General features: G+C 38.8%; 1 protein-coding gene across 1 annotated transcript in view; it reads right to left on the reverse strand.

Moving 5' to 3' along the window:
- The window catches only part of CELF2 (CUGBP, Elav-like family member 2), a 549,582-nt gene extending 540,647 nt beyond the window's left edge, over positions 1 to 8,935 (reverse strand). The window contains exon 1 of the mRNA XM_017740369.1: positions 8,641 to 8,935. The gene's annotated coding sequence lies outside the window, so the exon portion shown is untranslated. The remainder of the gene's footprint in view (positions 1 to 8,640) is intronic.
- Between the last annotated feature and the right edge of the window lie 5,017 nt (positions 8,936 to 13,952).

Raw genomic sequence — 13,952 nt, forward strand, 5'->3', positions numbered from 1 at the left:
AATCATGTTCAATTTGTGATTCTGGGTATGGGGTACTTAAAAACAAACAAAAAAAGCAGGCATGCTCATGAATTCATGAACACAGAATAGCCTCTGCTTTAGTGCACTGTGTGTGCCATGCAATGTGTTTGGGAATGGACATTGCATTTCTTTGGAACAACATTGGACTTTCACCCTTCCTCCCCTTCCCTCAATGCCCAGACTAATAAATCCTCCATTTGTCTCACCTGTAGCTACAATAAAGCTGTTCTCAATGGTATTAACATCTGCCATGGTCATTCTTCTGGGGTGAGAAAGGCAGAACATTTTCACTGCTTGCTCATTTGTGAACACTACTTAAGTAAAGCTGTCACTTGTGTCCAGTTATGGGTGAGTATTTTATAGCACTGTCTCCTTCCTGAAGCTAAACTGACACGGCCGAGCCCCATTTTATAGGCATTCTTAAATTCTTCCAAGCCATATTTAAAATCCTTATTCTCAGGCATGGCAGGTGCCATGTGTTTTCTCAGCTACATTAACAAATGCAATTTTGTGGCAACTTGACCACGCCAGTGAAGCAGTAAATTTCTGTAATCTCTGTGGTTAAGAATTTCACACAGGACTTTGCTGGGAATGTGTAAGGCCCATTAGTACAGGAGCACAATGAAGATAAAATTAAAATACCTTTACAGTAAAAGCGAAAAAAAAGAGTGAAGTCTGGGGATTTTTTTCTTCTGCTAGAGCAATGAAACGTGTCAGAAAAAAATGCTGAAAGAGAAAAAAGTAGCTTCACTGAGCTCACCCAGCCCACTCTCCTTCTCAAATGACTGCCACCAATTTAGGTGAGAAGAGGTAATTTGGTTTCCACAAATGCTAACACAGGCTTATCCTAAAGCATAACTGGGATGCAAAACTTTATAAATATCTTTTCCAAACCCTTGCTCCCTGTTACAGTACACATATTGTCCTCACAAATGCTTTTGCAGGCTCAGGAAGATGATAGCCAAAACCTCCCTAGTCCCTAGCACGTGCAGGGTGCAATGGTGCATCTGCACACCAGGACAGCTGCTTCACTCATAGGATCTGCATTTTCCAGTATGAGCTCTGCTATTGGAGCTGCGACACCTTGGTGCTACTTAGGGCAGCCCAAGACCCCCCCAGCTCCAGCACCTCAGCTGTTGTGAGGGTTGGGAGCCTAATTTACCACTCCCAGAACCAGAGAGTCTGTGCAGCATCATTGGATCTTTGACTTAACCTGCTTTGGAAAGGGATCTATGCTAAAAAATGGGGCTAATAACACTTTCCATCCTCCTGAAATCTTCACCAAACTCCTCAGGACTCCACAGTAAGTCTGAGGGATACCACTGCCAGAGCAGAGTTTTATACACCGAGACAGAGCCAGGATTCAGTTTCTGGTCTCCAAGAGATCCTGAGACAGATTTTGAAAGAAGGTATCTCAATTACCAGTAGAAAGCAGATAAAAACCCAGCAGTTGAGTCCTGCAAAAATTCATATACTACTTTTTTTCTGAACTGTAAGTCATTTCAGCAGATATTTCCCAGATTTCCTATAAAATCATGTGAGCTATAGATTTTTTTTCTTTAAAAAAAAAAAAGTGATTCCAGCATAATCACCTTCACTCCAGGGATTGGATCTCTTGGAAAGTAAAGAAAACAAACTGCTGAGAATGAAATACTAGCCAGGGAGGGAATTGCATTATGGATTGCTCACAGACTTCTTCAGCAGGTTTTACCACAGGGTTTGGGCAAAACTCGTGAAGATCACAGATCAAACAAGAAAACATCTTTGAACGCTTATAGTTTGTAGTGAGACAGAAGTGCTCTGAAAGATACACTTAGCAGCTCACTCAATCTCTTAAGGCACTCCAGGGATTGGATCTCTTGGAAAGTAAAGAAAACAAACTGCTGAGAATGAAATACTAGCCAGGGAGGGAATTGCATTATGGATTGCTCACAGACTTCTTCAGCAGGTTTTACCACAGGGTTTGGGCAAAACTCGTGAAGATCACAGATCAAACAAGAAAACATCTTTGAACGCTTATAGTTTGTAGTGAGACAGAAGTGCTCTGAAAGATACACTTAGCAGCTCACTCAATCTCTTAAGGCTTCACACAAGCACGCAGCATTGGGGAGATCAGCTCACACGCTTCTGCACACTCTGTGGCTGCACTGAAACCAAAAAGGCTGTTCACAGAGTGGCCCTTTGAAGTCAGTGGACTTTTGTCATTGATTTTGAGAGGCCCAGGATTTCATTTGCAGTATGTAAGGTTAAGCATGTGTGTAAGTCCTTGCAGGATCAAGGCTTAAATGTGTAAACCTGTTCAGCAAGAGTACCCAGCCTTTAATGTCCTGTGAATGTGGTCTCTCTTACTTTGTGACTGGATAGGCAGCCTTTGCTCTTCACTTGAGTGCAAAAGCTTCATTTAGAATACACATATCCTTCATAATTCAGGGACTTAGGGTGCAGAAAAAGAAAGGTGTTGGTAGAGCTGTGAGCTGCTTGTTAATGAAGTGCCTATGGAAAACTTTGACCGCATCAGATTGATTAAGAGCCACTATTAATCTATAGTTCTGTCCCTTGTTATCCAAAATGCAGTCCACGGGCCTTCTGGATTGCTCACTGTGTTAGTGGCTGGTATAGAGTTTATGCATTAATCACTGGAAACAGCAAATGTGTAAGAGATCCAATCCTGTGTTCAGGGCTCTGTTATTTCACGAGCAGTTTGAGTGCATGGTAACACATTTTCTGCTGGCTTCAAAATCTGGCCTCTCCCTTTGTCTGTATAAAGACTATTTCTGCAAAATATTGCAGAGCTCAGGTTCAGAATAGAGCTACGTCAACCATGTGTGATGACTGTCGAATCATTAAGGTTGGAAAGGACTTCCATGATCATCAAGTTCAATCTACCTTGACTACTGAATACACCATACTGAGAAGTGGATCAGCAACTGAGTGAATGGTGATGAATGCTAAAATCCAGTTTCTCTGACTTAAACCAAACCTATACTTAATCCTTAAGATGCTGAAGGTTACCTAAGTGAAGAGAGGAATGAATCCTAAGCGAGACCATGCTTGTCTGATGGCAGAATGTGTTCCTATTGCTGAATGTCTCACCTGTTTAGTGGGGTTTTATGTGTCCAACAGCCATTAGTGTGTGCTTATATAAATATTAATATATATTTATGTGCTGACACGTTTGTCTTTTAAATTAATCAGATTTTCCTTGATATAAACCTGACTGTGATGCTGGCTATGTTCATTCTTAGGTATCACTTCCTCTAGACCTAACAAGCAAGGCTGCTCTGAGGCTGCCTTCCTCAGACCCCTTCCACCCTCTGTTCAGGTGGGCTGTGAACCATCAGCATCACCCACAGACCTTCATGCCAAATACCATGGACTTGGGCCTGAAAACAACTACCTGGGGCCAAACACAGTGCCAAGAGGACACAAAAAACCCTTCCACAGATGGCAGGGTGAGATGCAGGTGTGAGGGACCTTTGGGAGATGGGGATTGCTCTGCAGAATACACTTTTTGCACTCTTAATGAGGCTTTAGCTATAAAAATCTAAGCCAAATTATCAGTCTGAAAGCTTTCAGATGCATGAAGCTTCCTCTGGATAAGGGAATTTACATCAGGAGCATCGACTCATTATAATACTGGTGCCTAAATTAGGTAGACTTTGCACTCATGGAGTTTCCTGAGTTTGAGATTTTTTAATAGCATTGCAGCATGACTTTTAAATGCCACTGATCTACTAAGTAGAACAAATAAACCAATCACACCACCTCCTTTCACTAGATCAGTTCAGCCTAATAAAATTAACCACAAGGAACAAGATTAATTGGACGTTAAACACATTGCCTGGAATGCACTTGTGACAGCTCCCCTCCAGCAGCCCTGGAGGACTAATGATATATATGAGTGACATTATGTCAGTGATATATGGGTGTGCCTGTGCAATCCAGTCCTAACTTCACTAGGATTAGCCTTATTTTAAGCCAACTGCCAGGTATATGAGGCTTGGTAAGTCAATATCAAGGTATTTTACGGAGTTTTAAGTCCTCTGTCTTCATGAAGTAGTTACAAGAGATGTCTAAATAAAGCAAGGCAACAGTTGAGAAAATTTGAGCAGGAGAGGAAGTTAAATGGTCTGAGTTTTGAAAATGATGTTCTTCCGTGGGATTGTAAGAAAACAGATGTTTAAAAAGCACCTGGTGGTTTTCCCTGACTGTAAGGAGAGCCAAAGGTGGCTCACTCACATATAGGTGTCTACATTATCTGGATGAGATGAATGCCACCTCTGGTGCCCAAATGCCATGGACAGAGAACCATCACCTCTATGGGTAACACAGAGGCAGTTGGAGGTTCCAGACTGAGAAGGCAAATTATAAAAAAATATATATGCAGAACTTTTGGGTTGCCAAAAGTTGGGTTATTACCATCCCCAAGGAAATTGACAATACTTGTCTTTAACAATGTGAGTAGGAAAGATGCAGCTTCAAGAGCTCTCAGAGCACATCAGGGCAGGAATTGAGTTATCAGTATCCACAGGCCATGGGACATGCAAAACAACCAAAGGAAGACTCTGGGTGATGATAATTGTAGTCTAGAAATGAGCTCTCTGGGCATCTAGTTCTCTTTTCATATCACGGTGTCCCACAGTGGTAGGGAGAAGAAGAGAGATCCAGCAGGCAGGCATTGTGCAGCAAGATTCCTTTATTTAATTATTTTACAACTCTTTTATAGACTTTTTTCTTCATAGTCTAATTTTCCAAAGGATCAGCCACCCCTTGGGGTGATTGGCTAAAATCCTAAAATATCCATTGTCAAAACATTTTTCTACCGTACTATAAACAAAGCCTTGCAAGGTCGCAGGTGTTCATGGCTTATAGAACTCTACTAACATCTTCTGTGAGAGAGAAAAATATCTCATGGGACTGGAAAGAAGCAAGAGAAATTCTTGCTAGCAGCATATTTGGATCCACATTTTTACTTTGTTTTCTTCTTTATAATATTTTCTTGTTTCCCTTAATAGTTAAAATATTTATTTATATTCTCAGTTCATATCTGGTGATCTGATAAATATTGTGACCTCTCTTACCTTTGGGGTGATGAGAGTCATTAGGAGGCGTTAGATTATTTTTAGGGTTCTCTGTACCCTAAACAGGGTTAGGATCCTAAACAGGATCATGCAGTGATCCACGTGCACATCACAAGGAGATGGACATGTGACTGGCTGCCAGACTTGAGGGAGAAGTGTGTTTTGGCAAGTGTTAGCCCAATATATCACTAATCAGGTAGTGGGGGAGGATCAGAGACTTAGGGTCATTCTGAGCCCCTGTATAGTGTTCTTGCAAGAGTTGTTCTTGCTGAAAGAAGACCATGGCTAACATGTTAAATCAAATGGAAACACAGCAAGCCCCTTACAATGACATAAATCATTTGCAGTTAGAAGAGAAATGTAAGAGTCTTTCACTGCTACAATGAAATGAAATAATCTGCAGTGGTTAAAATCCAAGAATTTTGCCGAGATTCTATCATACTTGAATTGAGTGGACCAGAAATGCAATGCTAATAAAGAATCCTGTTCAGAGAAGGAGGTGCTATGAGATATTCTTTAGTAATTGTTCAGAGTCCTGAGAAAAATCTGGGAATCTGGCTTCTTCCAGGAGAAAGCAACTGATGAAATCCCATCATTATTGCCCATGGCAAGTCTGTGATTTACCTAAATTTTACCTGCTGCGTGCAACTCAGACTTGCAGTGACTTTATATGGAACGTTAGAGATGTGGAAGAAATGCAGAATTATGTCAGCTTTTTTCTCTAAAGGAAATTCATAGTTATGTTATTGAAGTTTCTAATTATAAAATTTCTTTAATTTTTTATTAGTAGGAGGGGAGGGAAGATGCCAAAACTTATGGCATTTCACAAGTAAGATTATGGGTTGATTTCTGATTGGTTGACAGAACCCTAATAATAAACCTCATAATTTTATACTACATTCCTCCAGTGATGATAGAAATTCTTTGTGCATAATAGCACCATTTCTATTCAGAAATCTTGTTAACAGTTGTAAACTCAGATTATCATTTTTATTAGCCTAGTGTTTTCTTATTTCTCTGTTACTGACAGGAAATTACAGCAAGTTTTCTGGCTTGTTTTTCATTTTTTTGTTATAATGAAAGCAGTTGCATTCAACTAGAAATTTCCAAGCACTGAATAGAGGACAGTATTGCTAGAAGCCAACAGCAATTTAAAGTGCACAGATTAATTAAAAATAAGTATATTTAAAGATGAAATTCAAAGAGGATATAGACTGGTAGATTGGGTTAGGGTGGTTGTTTTTTTAGTTAAATGTACAGATATAAGCTTTTTTGTAATTTAAGAATTTAGGAATCAATTCTTGCCACAAAACTCAGCATCTGAACTCAGCTGTGTTATGTTTTCATATTGCCCCATAACAGTAATTTTGACATCAGCTCTGTAACCAGAGTCCCCTGGCTAAACTCAGGCTCTCCTCCATGCAGCCTCACCCATAGCTGGGATGCCCACCATGGACAGTGGGAACCAACCACCATGGACTTCTCATGACTTTGGTGATTAGGAAGCTCAGATGAGAGTATTGGTAGTTTCACCCCATTAGGCCACTTGAGCATTGTAAAAGCACTGTTTCTAGAAGAATGTGAGACTATAAATGCATAATTTACTGACAACAGCCTATAGTTTATTCATATTACATCAGATACGCTTCTAACTGTCAGTTGATACTGGGTGAATAAAAACTTATTTCCATAACAAGAACACTGAGTTCAACCCTTTTCTTCTCTGTTTATAAATGGATGGGAGTTTAGGATTACAAGGGACAAAGCCTAATTTTCTGGGCCTTGCAGACCTTGATGTTGGTGTGGGGGAAGGCATGTTTTCAGGGTAAAAGCAAGATGTGGGAGCTCCAACGACCTCATTTCACGAGACACCAGCATTTTCTGCACAAGCAAAGTAAACCTCCAGAAAAGTATTGCAGTGCTTGAAACTGAGACTGAAATAGGGAGTGATGAACTTCTGCAAGTGCAGCATCCTATACCCTCTGCCCTAACAAAGTTGCTGTGAAAGGATGTGATTTTCTATGGCACTGGCATGTCCTCTCCTCCTCTCCAGGGACGCAGAAAGGACTCTGTGATCAATCCCACTGCTCCTCATCTCCACTCTCCTTGCACAACTTCTCTCATGATATCACATTTTTCGCGTAGCATAACAGACCTTTGAGTCTGGAAAGTCTGATGTATCAATATGCAAATTATTAGTTTCAGGACACCTCTTTAAAAGAAAATTAAGGAAAAGAGCTTTCAAGGAGATAGACGACTAAATCATACTGGTTTTCTAACTCTATCCAATTTCTTCTAAAAACCCCACCCTATGTTCAAAAAGTTTCCGTCAGCATGGCCACAAACTAGCAACTAAGTGTAAGAATAGTGTTTATTCTGAATACTACAGTAAAAGCTACAGGATCCAGCCTAAAGTGCAACAAGAATTAATTGCAATTCGGAAAGGAAAGATACTTCAGCAATAATAAGATCCAGTCCTTTCAGTACTCAGCATTTGCCTCTCAAATACAGGACAAGCTCAGCCTTCCTGTTGATTTCATTAAGTGTTGTAGCATTTAATACTTGGCAGAACTACATTCAGAAAGCCTGAGAAAAACACATCTCCTTATAAATTTTGTAAGCTTAAATGCAAAGCAAAAACCAAACACATCTCATTTGCTGAAAAAACAGAACAATAATGTGCTAGTATCAGAAAAAGACTAGAAAGGAGACCTTGGAAATCAGGGGACTTTTAAGTCAGGAACACAACATGTATAATACAGATCTGATTGTATCTGGCAGGCTGGTATTCATGAGAGGTGATCCATAGCATCAAACTCATGCTTTACAAAAGCAACGCCTGGTATTTCATCTCAAAGTTTGTCAGCTTCTTGCAATTAGCTACTACAATGGTATGACAAGCTATGGAGTGGAACATCCCTTCCCCCCTGCTCCAGAGGAAAATGCAAGGGACAGTAAGAACTTTATCCAGCACTGGACAACAATAAATCCTGGATTCACTGACCCCACTTGATGCAAGCAGAAAAGTATTTATTTATTTCTTTAAAAAGTTTCAGTGCTGCACTTCCCTACCTAGTAAACAGCTGAACAGGCAGGATGATATCCAAGACCATCTCCTCCACCCCCATCTCCACCCCCCTGTCGTATCAGTGCTTCAGGCAACGTTCAGAGGGAAAAAAAATCACAAACACAAACCCCCCAACTCAAGTATGTGTTCTGATAGGAGCATGGAACAGTAACCAAAAACAATCAAGTCCTCATTGTCATAGTGCGACAATCACAGCATCTCTTCTGTTGAGCAAATAGTCAATTCATAGAGAGAAAAGCATCATGAGGACAGGCACGAAAGCTGTTATTACCCATTTTAAGTAATAGGAGAAGGTCACATATCAAGCCGTTACACCTTTTCATTACATCCTAACCCTCCACAGCAGGAGAACCACACTTATGACTGCGTTAGATATACAAAAGCTTTCAGCTCCAAAAAAGGAAAAGAAAAGATGAGGAAAGGAAAAGAAATAAATTAAATTCATCTTACCAGCACGTTACAGCACCAACTTGCTTGAAGGAACGTTGCCTTTACAGGTTTCTCTTTTAATTATCCTGGAAGCAGAAGGGGATAAAAAAAAGAAGACGACGAAGCAGGGTTGTTAAATTAGTGTGTGCTCGAATCTTTTCAGTTTGTCGCAGAGTAGAAAAATACCAAAAAAACAGAGAGAAAAAAAAGAAAGGGCACTCAAAGAAAGAAAAAAAGCAAAAGAAAGCTCAGTAATTTAAATTTGCTGTCAGTTCAGTCAGCATCGCTCTGTCCCGCCCCTCTTCCCACTGGGTTCTACTACCTGCAGGGCTGCAACTGACAGCTACTGTGCAAACAAAAAAAAAGGCAAAAAGCATGCTGGGACCATGCTGTCTGCTGTCTGAGTCTCTCTCCACTTCTGATGACTGCAAATCATTAGTGAAAATGTTCTGTTGTTGTTTGCTGAGATTTTTAAGTTAGGTTCTTTGCATGAAATTTAATTTATTTTTAATTGATGCGATGTAGCACGTGACAGAAACTGGTGGTTGTATTTCTCAGCTCTCCTCAGAATGGAAACTAACCTGAACAGATTGATTTTAACAGTATGTTATACGGAGAATATACCCACACATTTACTGTGTTGCATTTTGCAGGGTTGCAGTCAACCCTCCCCACAACACCTTGCACAGAAATTCTTATTTGAATGGAAAGCCAGGAAAATATTTCAACAGAAAGCAGATAAAACTACGGCACTCAAAAAAGTTGCCAGTATTGTTTTTGCTCTGCTTTCAAGTTTTCCTTCTAAACTTTTTCAAATCATTTTTGAGAACAAAAAGTAACAGAAGTCAGAGGCATAATGAGCAACCGGCACAACACTTGTGTGAAAAGGACGAACTAATAATCCCAGTACATAAAAAGCTGGTTTTAACCAGATGTTTGAAATGATTTTTGACAGTCTGTGCTAGTGACAATTAGCAGACTGCATACATCATATGAGTGTGAAATATTTGATGAAAACTAACAAGAAAAACAAGTACAAAAGCTATAAATGCCATTTTTTCCTAGCTATTTTAATTGTTGCTAACAGGCTTGTAGCAACAGGGCTAAAATTGTGCTCTCAAAACAAAGAAAAGCATAATATATAACTTCTAAATATAAATGTATTCACCAAAATATGGTTCCTGCCTAATTATAAAATAAAAGAATGAAATGATGCTTTTCCTTAATACTTTAATAGTAATTGCTTGGATCATGCCACAGTAAATATGCAACATTTGTATTCAGTTATTGTTCTACTTATGTGTGTAACCATAAAATAAAAAAGCTGAAATGTTTAAACTTAATTGAATTACTCTCAGTTTGTACTGCAAGAGAAGCATGCTGAACATGCCTACCATAGACAATTGGCTTCTAAATAGATTTTTAAAAACCTGCAGAAACATCCCTTCTGCAGCCTTTACTCATCAAAGTAGATCCAATAACGTGATTCCTATGACCAGGAGTTGCACAACTGTGCTCAAGGTGTAGGGTCCTCCCTACAGCACTCTAAGGCTCCTGCTCATGAACATCCAGCCACAATAAACTGGTACCACAGTCAAATTTAAAGTTGTTTTTCTTCTCTTTTAAAGCCTCCAGACCCTTTTAACAGGGAATGACCTGAAGCCATTTCTGCGGTTGGCAGAAATCTCCTGCCATTCCAGACATGAGGAATAAATTGTCATGGCCAAGGACCATCTATTTACAAAGTTCACCAAGATCTCGTAGGAGATTTGGGTTGTCTGCAAAAACTTTTGCCATCCCCTGTGGATTCAGTACCAGCATAGAGGAAAAAGACAACATAGACAGTTATCTTCAAAATTTAAATAAAAATACATGAGGACAGTGAATTCAATTCAGAAGAGGGGCAACAGTAGATTTCCCAAGTAGTAACAGCAAAAATGCAGCTTTTTTTCCACTATACTTTGATCTCATTTTACACTTGTGTGGCTTTAAAGCCTTATTTTTGTGCTTGTAAACTATTTTAGTACAAGTTTTCATCCAAGATCAGTGTCTCCTGGCTCCCTGTCCTTTGTTTCAACCGCAAAGCATTCCTTCTTTTTGTTCCTTGTTAAGATATAAAAATGGCAAAAAACCCCAAGTGTTCTTGATGATTTGACAGCATTTAATCCTTATTTTGGTATTGTCATGCACATGTACACACACACGATCAATTTCAAAATTCCGTTAAATCCAACTAACTTATTATCCTTCTCTATCTCGCAAAAGTCAAGGGAGGACTGTTTTTAATGCACTTGGCATTTTAAACAAGGCACTCAGACCTTCAAAAGATAAATAATTGAACTTTGCCTTTAAAGGAATACAGTAGTGCACTAAATAACAAAAACCAAAAAAGCTGGATTTAGCAAGGAGATGCCTTCAAGGAAGAAATTTGACTAATTCATTGAGAAAACTAACAAAAGCTCATAATTCAGACATTTATAGAAACGCCTCACTTGTGATATTAAGTTGAAATAAAAATAGTGGTAAAATAAGCCATTATTATCAACATTTTCTCCTATAATGTAGGACGTGAGAAAACACAGGAACAAATGCTGAGGTGTTTAGAAGTTGGTGGAAGTTTCATTCATTTTAGGGTTTTAGCCATGCTGTATGTTAAAATTAACAATCCAATGTCTCTGTTAATATCTAATTTTGATTAAGGGTCATAGGCTTCAGACTATAGAAGTAAATTAGGTATTATGCAGAAAAACAGGCACCCAGAGAGCACAATTCTTAGAACCTGGAATAGTATGTGTTGGAATGGGAAACATAATTTTTTTTTTTTTGTTATTTGTGGTTCTATAGTCAGTTTTTAACTAATCAGTCATGTTAGAGAAGCAGTAATTAACAGAGGTTTGCTGCTATATAATGCAATAGAAAGTATCTAATTAACCTTTCTATCCTCTACAAAATGCCATCAAATGAAGCATTTTCTTGTGTTGTTTTAGTAGGGGACATTTTTGCCTTTAACTTCAGTGGAGTTATTGATGGTTTGCTTTTTTGTTTTGTTGTTTGGTTCTTTTTTCTTTTTTTCCACAAGTTTTGATGTCATTGATCATCAAAGATTTGCTCCTAAAACCACAGAAACCATTTTGTAAATTTCAATTACTTCTAAAAACCCAACATCCCAAACCAAACTACACACCAAACCTTCAAACCTCTTTTTGCACTATGGCTAAAATGACTGTGCTATACAGTGATGTTAAAAGAGTTGAAGAAGAGGTTTTAGTATGAGATTAGTCCCAGTATTAAAAACAAGACTTGTAAATTAAACATACCAAACAAGACCAAAAAGATCCCTTTCCTCCTCCCGTAATGTCTCTCTTTGTAGCCAGATCTATGCAAGTGGCCTCACTTAAATGAATAAGCCCCTGTGTCTTCCTGCTCACTCAGCCCTCCTGAAACCCTTCACCTCTGTAAAGGGAATTTAGAGAAGGTGTGAATTATACAGCCAAGAGAGACAAATGCAATTTTTTGTAAACTCCATTGTTAGAGGGAGACGTGGGAATAAGCATGGGCCATACAGCCAGCTATGACTTTCAGCTTGGGGTAGGTGCACGTCTAAGATTTATGACAGGTATTAATTATGTCAAAGTAATACCCAGCCCCCATTGACTTCACATACCGTATTTCTTTGTGTACAAGCTAAGCCTTCTTTCACACTAATTGCTTTCTCCTGCAGCTTTAAATTGAGGGTGGTTTTCTCATATATTTAATTGCTTTCCTCTGCAACTCGCAGGGAAAAGGTAGTTGAAGGTGGCTTCTAAACAAAGATATACTGTAATTAAAAGCTCTTTTAAAGACAGCTTTTTTGTACAGCACCTGCTGGTAATGGAGTACTTTGTGTACAGTTCTGTGGGGTCTTTGAATCCAGTGCATTATTTCAGAAGTAGTGTGTTGGAGGATTTCTACATCTGATGTGGTGACCTATATATGTTAATCACTGGTGCTGGGGAAAGAAAAAAAGGAGACTTCTCCCTTCCCCCAGATAAACCCAGCTCATAAAAATTGTTTGGTAAAGTGGAAACTATGGTTTTAAACTTCTGATTGCCCTGTGGATAACAATCACTCAATTTTATATTTTTCCCCAGCTGAAAAAAACCAGCTTGCTACAATTTCCATTAAAAATCATGATTTTAAAGCATGAAGTTTTGCTTACCAAAATTTCTTCTCAAGGAAGAAAAATCTCTGCAGTTTGTGTGATTTAATAAATGACAGTTACACATCTTAGTCCTTCCCTGTTGCCTTGCCTGTGGTTGAATTCATTTTTCATAGCTGTGTTTCTGTCCCCTCGGTACATCCTGTTGTCTTGCAATCAATGGCGGCTGACTTAAAAAAAAAAATCTCTATGGAATTTAACGCTTTGATAAATTAATCCATCCTTGTGTGTTAGCCTTCCAAATGCCCATTTCTTTAGAATAGTTTGTGGTGTGAAAGCAAAACCCTACGATAAGAAAGACAGACAGATGCTGTGTATAAATTCCTGCTTTTTTCACAGAAGACATAATGTGGAAAATAAGGGTGCCAACTTACTCATAATGTGTTTTGGGGTTTGCTTTGATGTTTGGTTTCATTCAATGGGTGGTAACTGATGATTCAATGGAAATAATAGCTAAGCAGAGAAAGAAAATTGCTCAGCAATTTTGTAATGTTGCAATAAAAGCCTTGGCTCCAAGGTGAAAGGGGATGTTTTCCACAGTGGTGTAAATAGGAAAAGGAGAGGAGATAACCACACTCGCATTACTAACATTAATTTCAGGTGTTCATAACTGACTCCTGTATTTTTTTCTTTACAGCTTCTGAACAGAAAGGGACTCATTAAAGGATTTATTTGGATATTTCTCATTGCTATAGACTGGGTAAAAACAATGAAAAAGTCATCTGCTATGGCCATACTGAGATGGCCAACACCAAAATGTTACAGGAGCTGCTTATCTTGTGTTTAGGAAATGCCACAATAAGTCACACAGCAATGGGCCTTAAATATTTTAACGGAGGTCACCACAAATACATATTTTAATTTTTTTTTTGATACGTATCTCCATATACCTCCAGCATGTTGTCCCCAGAAGAAAAGCTTCCAGACTCATTCAAGTGTATTTTCACAATACACACTGATTAATAATTCATTCTTGCACCAGCACTGACCTACTGTTATTTACTGAGACTGCATAAAATGGCTCCCCAATGTTCAGAGTCTGATGCCTTCTGATGCCAATCTATTCATAGCTCCTCCAATTGAAAGAACTTGTCAGTTTGGAGACTACATGTTGCCTAAATACACTTTTCTCCAA

This window comes from Corvus brachyrhynchos, unplaced genomic scaffold, assembly GCF_000691975.1.
Source record: "Corvus brachyrhynchos isolate BGI_N302 unplaced genomic scaffold, ASM69197v1 scaffold307, whole genome shotgun sequence".
NCBI classification, from domain to species: domain Eukaryota; kingdom Metazoa; phylum Chordata; class Aves; order Passeriformes; family Corvidae; genus Corvus; species Corvus brachyrhynchos.